This window comes from Gobio gobio (assembly GCF_949357685.1).
Source record: "Gobio gobio genome assembly, chromosome: 2".
NCBI lineage: Eukaryota > Metazoa > Chordata > Actinopteri > Cypriniformes > Gobionidae > Gobio > Gobio gobio.
The window spans coordinates 45,120,233-45,126,860 of NC_137098.1; the positions used below are offsets into that span (position 1 = coordinate 45,120,233).

At 36.3% G+C, this 6,628-nt stretch overlaps 1 protein-coding gene across 2 annotated transcripts in view; it reads left to right on the plus strand.

The window, feature by feature from the left end:
• The window catches only part of map2k5 (mitogen-activated protein kinase kinase 5), a 70,873-nt gene that overhangs the window by 53,491 nt on the left and 10,754 nt on the right, over window positions 1-6,628 (plus strand). The gene's annotated exons all lie outside the window — the stretch shown is intronic.

Here is a 6,628-nt window from a genome sequence, read left to right on the forward strand (position 1 = left end):
TGCATTTCTAAGATGCAGAACAAAGTTATTGTTTTCATTGTTTTTGGCCCATGTAACCTTGTAAACAGTGTTTTAAGATTTTCAGGTAGGTATATATGCAGAAAATGAAGAGTTATCAAACACTTCACAGACTTCACTGCATAAATTATAAATTAAATATAGATGAATCCTTATTGAAGCTACAAAAGTTATTCAGTCAGGAGCAATTAGTGATTTTCTCTTTGTATTTTGTTCTTTGATTAGCATTAATCACAGGTCGCATCATATTTTCTCACAACTTGCATTAATTTAACACTTTTTAAATAATTTAAAACTGCTTACAAGGATACTTGACAAAACGAGAATTTGGCATAATTTTGTGTGTTTTTGTCTGTTGAAGCAGGAAAGGGAACTTAATGCGGCACTGCCGCAACAACTGAAGCGGCATTCTGTGCGTTTCGGGCTTTTGTTCACAGAAAGCCGCTTCTCTGACAGCACGCAAGATTTGAGTTATTTCTTTTGCGTCTTATCACACTTAAATGGTTTAATAGCACTTGAATGAATGATAGCGTGATCATATACTGTAGGGCAGCAAAAGGATGATGGAAAAAACATATATATACTGTATATATATGAGCTTGAGCTTGCTTCCGTTTTTTAAACATGGAAGTGTGACAAAGGCACATAGGCTAAATAAATTCTCTAATGTGGATACAGGCATATTTTGTACACATCACTATACAGCACGTCCTTATTAGGAGAAAATATGTCGTTTTAACAAGAAAAATATGTCGTTTTAACAAAACATCTCGTTATTACGAGAAAAAAAGTGTCGTTAAAACGACAAACTCATTATTACGATATAATTGAGTGGAAAAAATATGTATGTGGCAGCAATGCGTCATCTCTCTCTCTATCTCTATCTATATATATATATATAAAATATATAACATAATGTATATATTTTTTTTTAGAATTGTCAATATTTCACAATATCATTTTTTTACAGTATTTTTGATCAAATAAATGCAGCTCTTTCTTTCAGAAACATTTAAAAAATCTTACCGAGCATGAACTAGTATGAAATTATGTATAAAACTTATAACATGAAATGACCGAACTCACAATAGCCTTTCCTGGGTCTACACACCAGACGGTACAGCAGTTAAACTAGCTATACACAACAGTAAATATTTATACAACATCTGTCCCTGGTCTGCTGACCTTGCATTCTCAAACACATCCACACGCAAATTTGCCCTCCACAGGTCATGCCCCAAGAAACCAGAATTCCCCACCAACCCCTTTTTATGGTTTCTCTGGCGCTGTGGGCATGGTGGGTGAAGCCAGATGTTTTGGGATTCGTTTAGCAGCTGATGTTTACCTGCAACACACTTTATTTACACAAACAGGTCACCTGGCTCACTAGTGCCACCCCTGCCTGGCACTGCTCTTCCAACATCCTTTTCTATTATTAGCCTGCTCTGAGTGTGTGTCATTCATCATGGTCCAAATGGGCCCCTCTGTAGGCTACTCTGTCCCTATAATCCCTCCCATTTCTTATCTGGGTCAGCTTGACTAATTTACTTGCACATAGGTGTGATCTGTGACAAGGAGAATTGATAATTACTTACCTCTCCCTTTATCACTTTGTGATGCAGTTATATTAACCTCAACAGTACAATGATACAGTGGATGAGAAAATAAAGATGGTCTAAAAGGTATACTGGATGCAAGATCTAGGAGCTTTTGTAGAAGGCATTTATTGAGAAACATGTGATTTATGTTTGTATTTGAGTTCATAATATTAAGATTTTGACACTAAACTACTAAACTCTCCTCTCATTCTTGGATTTCTGGTATCAGAAACGCAAATGCATGAATGTGATTTGTTTTGCATGTTAATCACGCTTATTAGAGCTGCGAGATTAAATGTTAAAAGATTGCGATCTCGATTAAAACACCCACGCAATCTTATTCCTAAATGACAATGATTTGGTTCTGTCTATTAAACCTTTGACAAGTATAGCCTATGATCACAGCAGAACATTCAAATCTGTGTTGGCGCTGCCTCTGAGCCAGAGAGAGCAGTTGTCATGTTTAGGTATGAAACGGCTTCACAAACAGTCTTTCAACCACAGAGTATTATTATTTCTGTTACAATCAAATGATCACAGAAGAACTGGGATAAAAGTTTATAGTTCGGATATAAACAATGATGTCTATGGAAGTGATTAAAAGAGAGTAAATCGACTTTTGAAAGTAACTTGACGCTTTAAATAAAGATTGTGTCAATGACGTTGTTACACAACTAGGTGACAACAGGTGACCATTAAAAAAGGGTATTTGTCATTGAATCATTTATTCAAGATTTTTTTTTCATAAACACTGATTCATCCAGTATTTAAACAATTGAAATCTTTATGGGTGAGTCATAATTTAATTAAATATTTTTTAAGTAGACTGCAGCAATTAACATTTTGTCATAACTTGTAAATTACATTATTTTGTTAAGGTGTTTATTCAGAATCTTGGGAGAATTGTGATCTCTATTTTAAAGCAACAAATCGTGATTCTCAATTTATCAAGAATTGTGCAGCTCTAGTGCTTATTCAGTGGTCAGATACTTGGCCTGCACAGTCACAGTGACATAATATAGACAAAGGAGATACGATTATTTACAAAGTCCCAAAGAGCGAAGATGAGAGTAGTTTCTACAGAGTCAAGAACTGGAAGGTGCTTGAATGCTCTGTCAGTTGGAAAACTTGAAACTTTTCTGTTGACATTCTGACTGAATTTTAAAGAGCATCTGATGTTTCTCTTCCGCTTGTCACAGATCACATTCGAACATAAATCCGTTGCATGTGGCCGGGGTACTGAAATGAGTCTGTAATACTGTTATTTTAGTATCATTCATATAGCCTACTATTATAGTTTTTTTGGTAACACTTTATTTTAGAGTTCAGTTCTCGTTATTAACTAGTTGCTTATCAGCATGCATATTAATAGGTTTATTAGTAGGGGTGTGACGAGATCTGGTGCCACGATTTCAAACACGATTTCAATACATTACCGCTGTTTGAAAGCGGCTCCCTGAGGCACGCAAATATCTCCCAATATAAAAGCTTGTTGTAACCATCTCTTAGCTCTGTATCATGCTTGAAGAGAAATGTGGTCTCTATTTGCACTTTGAATATTGAGTACTTTGATTAAGGTATTATGGTTATTGTTTGCACTTAGTATCTATGATTAATTTGTGGGAAGGAATTCTGTTAGGAGGTCAAAAGAAGCTTGTGTGCAGTTCTAAGGTCTGAAGAGACAATCATACAGAAATAAAGCCAGTCAATTGAGGTTTTGGCAAAACCTTTACAGTGCTTGTTGTCTTTTACTGCATATGATAATTCATACTCAGAAAGTAGAACTGAAATGACATTCATTACAAGATGATGAGTTAAAACATTTCAAATGTACCTGCAAAAAATTTTCTAGTCATGTATTTCATCATTAAGGATTTCTTGAAAATACTATGTAAAAAATCTCGTCTCGTTATCGTGAACCCAGTCTCGTCTCGTGAGATAAGCGTCTCATCAAAAAAATATACAAGACAAACTAAAATATTTTGTCAACAAAATACAATTATTAACTTTTTAAAATATAATAATGGCATTTTTTAATCATTAAAAATATAAGCATTTTTGAGTTTGACTACAAACACATTGCTAAATACAGCTATACAGCACAGTTCAAAACATAATAATAATGATTAATTTCTGAACATTAACTCTCAGTCATTATTCACCCTTTTCTCATGGTTTCTCAAAAGAATTCATAAAAGTATAGAATATAATGGCATATTTCTAATAGGGGCTCATTGTAACGCAGTGTTACAACGCACCCCATCTGCGCAACTGGGATTTAAACCGCTGCTCGTGTCTTCTGCTGTTAAATAACAGATATAAGATTATCGGATTTGTCTTATTTTAAATAAACACAAAAAACAGAGATGAAAACTAAACTTAAGTAAGAAATTTACTTTTGCTATGGTTAAATACATGTTCAGTGATATCTTCCAGAGATTTTGTAATTTTGGCGCAATTTTTTCTCTAAATAATGTTGATATGGCAACTAGTAAATACACTAAGTTTCGTCATTCTGGCATGTGTGGAAAGGGCTAAAACATGCGCGTTACAACTAACCCCGCGTTAGGTTGTGCCCCGCACTCCCCTACTTATTAAGCGCATATTAATGCCTTATTCTGCATGACCTTATTTCTGCATCCCTTAATCGTACCCAATACCTAAGCTTAAATGCAACAACTACTACCTTACTAACTATTAATAAGCAGTAAATTAGAAGTTTATTGAGGCAAAAGTCGTAATTAATAGTGAATATGTGTTCCCCATACTAAAGTGTTACTGTTTATATATATAAACCAATTTAAGGCCCTTAAATTTTTTGCACATTAACAGGATGCAATAAGAACATACAGCAGGGAGAACAAGCATTTGAGACACTGCCGATTTTGCAGGTTTGCCCACTTACAAAGCATGTAGAAGTCTGTCATTTTTATCATAGTACCCTATAGAATCTAAAACAAAAATCCAGAAAATCACATTGTATAATTTTTAAGTAATTAATTTGCATTTTATTGCATGACATAAATATTTGATACATCAGAAAAGCAGAACTTAATTTTTGGTACAGAAACCTTCCTGCAGTTCTTGACCAGGTTTGCACACACTGCAGCAGGGATTTTCGCACATTCCTCCATACAGACCTTTTCCAGATCCTTCAGGTTTCGGGCAGGGCTGGACTGGGGCTAAAATTCGGCCCTGGCAAATCCAACCCATCCGGCCCATGAGTTCCTCTTGAATGTTTTAACTGGGGTTAGGGTCTTAAATTGGTGTAAATTAATAAATCTAGGACAGGGACAACTAATGATGGATATTATCGAATTTACTGCAAATGCAGATAACAAACGTAATATTGCACTTTTGTCACACAGAAATGCACTTGACAGTAAACCTGATTTTGAGCTGGATATATTAAAGTGAATTTACTGCTTTTAAAATCTGTCATCATTTACTCACTCTCATGTCGTTCCAAACCTGTATGACTTTCTCTCTTCCGTGAAACATAAAATATATTTGAAGAATGTTTGTAACAAAGCAGATAGAGCAACTATTGACTACCATAGTATTTTTTTTCCTACTATGGTAGTCAATAGTTGCTCTATCTGCTTTGTTACAAACATTCTTCAAATATCTTCTTTTGTGTTCAGCAGAACAAAGAAACTCATACAGGTTTGGAACAACTTGAGGGTGAATAAATGATGACACAATTTCATTTTTGGGTGAACTATCCCTTTAATGCATGGGATCCAGGCTTTAAAGCTGTTTTGTTGAATTATAATTTAATTACCCTACACTCTAAAAAAAAAAAAAAAAAGGTTCTATACGGCACCAAAAATGGTTCTTGGCTTGTAATCATAGGGGAACCTTTTTTAGTGCTATATAGCACCAAATATATTTCTTCAGAGGTGCTATATAGCACCTTAGTCAAAGAACCGGTGAAGAACTTCTGAAGAACCACTGAAGCACCAAAATTGGTGCTATATAGCACTAAAAAAGGTTCCCCTATGATTACGAGCCAAGAACCATTTTTGGTGCCATATAGAACCTTTTTTTTTTTTTTTTTTAGAGTGTAATGACATTTTAACTGAAGCTCAGTTTCATTTAACTGTATGGGCATGGTAGTCACAGGTAAAATCATGCTCCTCATTACCATAGGTATATGGTTTCGAAAATAAATAAATAAATAAATAATAATAAACTATTGAATTTGGTTGTGCTAGAGTGACAAGTTTGTAGTTGTGTGTATTGCTGTTTTCCAATTTACCTCGTGATGTATTTACACGGTCGCGGCTGTTTTCAGCTGATTCACCACAGAACCTTAATGTTCCCATATCACACGATTGTATAAAACAACATTCAGAGTCAAAGTGCCGGTTCATCACTTCATAGAGCAGCAGAAACGCAACGCACGTTCGTCGGCGGCAGCGCTGTTGCGCGGATATTCGCCTTTTGCAGTTTCATGCGCCCAAATTTTTAAACAGCGCCTAATATGGACACAGTCTAGGGAGGAGGGAAGGTCTCTCTCGCTTTGGCCTGTCAATTCAGAAGACAAACCAATGGGCCGCTGTCCCTGCATGATGGGCCAGTCCGTGGCAAAAAATTAAATAAATAAATAACCTTGTATCGGCCCCAAAGTGCGTCGTCCCACCGGGAAAATGCCCGGTATGCCAGATTACCAGTCCAGCCCTGGTTTCGGGGCTGTTGTTGGGCAATACGGACTTTCAGCTCCCTCCAAAGATTTTCTATTGGGTTCAGGTCTGGAGACTGGCTAGGCCACTCCAGGACCTTGAAATGCTTCTTACGGAGCCACTCCTTAGTTGCATCTTCAATGCTCTTACTGAGGGAAGGAGGTTGTTGGCCAAGATCTCGCGATACATGGCCCCATCCGTCCTCCCCTCAATACAGTGTACGTCCTGTCCCCTTTGCAGAAAAGCATCCCCAAAGAATGATGTTTCCACCTCCATGCTTCATGGTTGGGATGGTGTTCTTGGGGTTGTACTCATCCTTCTTCTTCC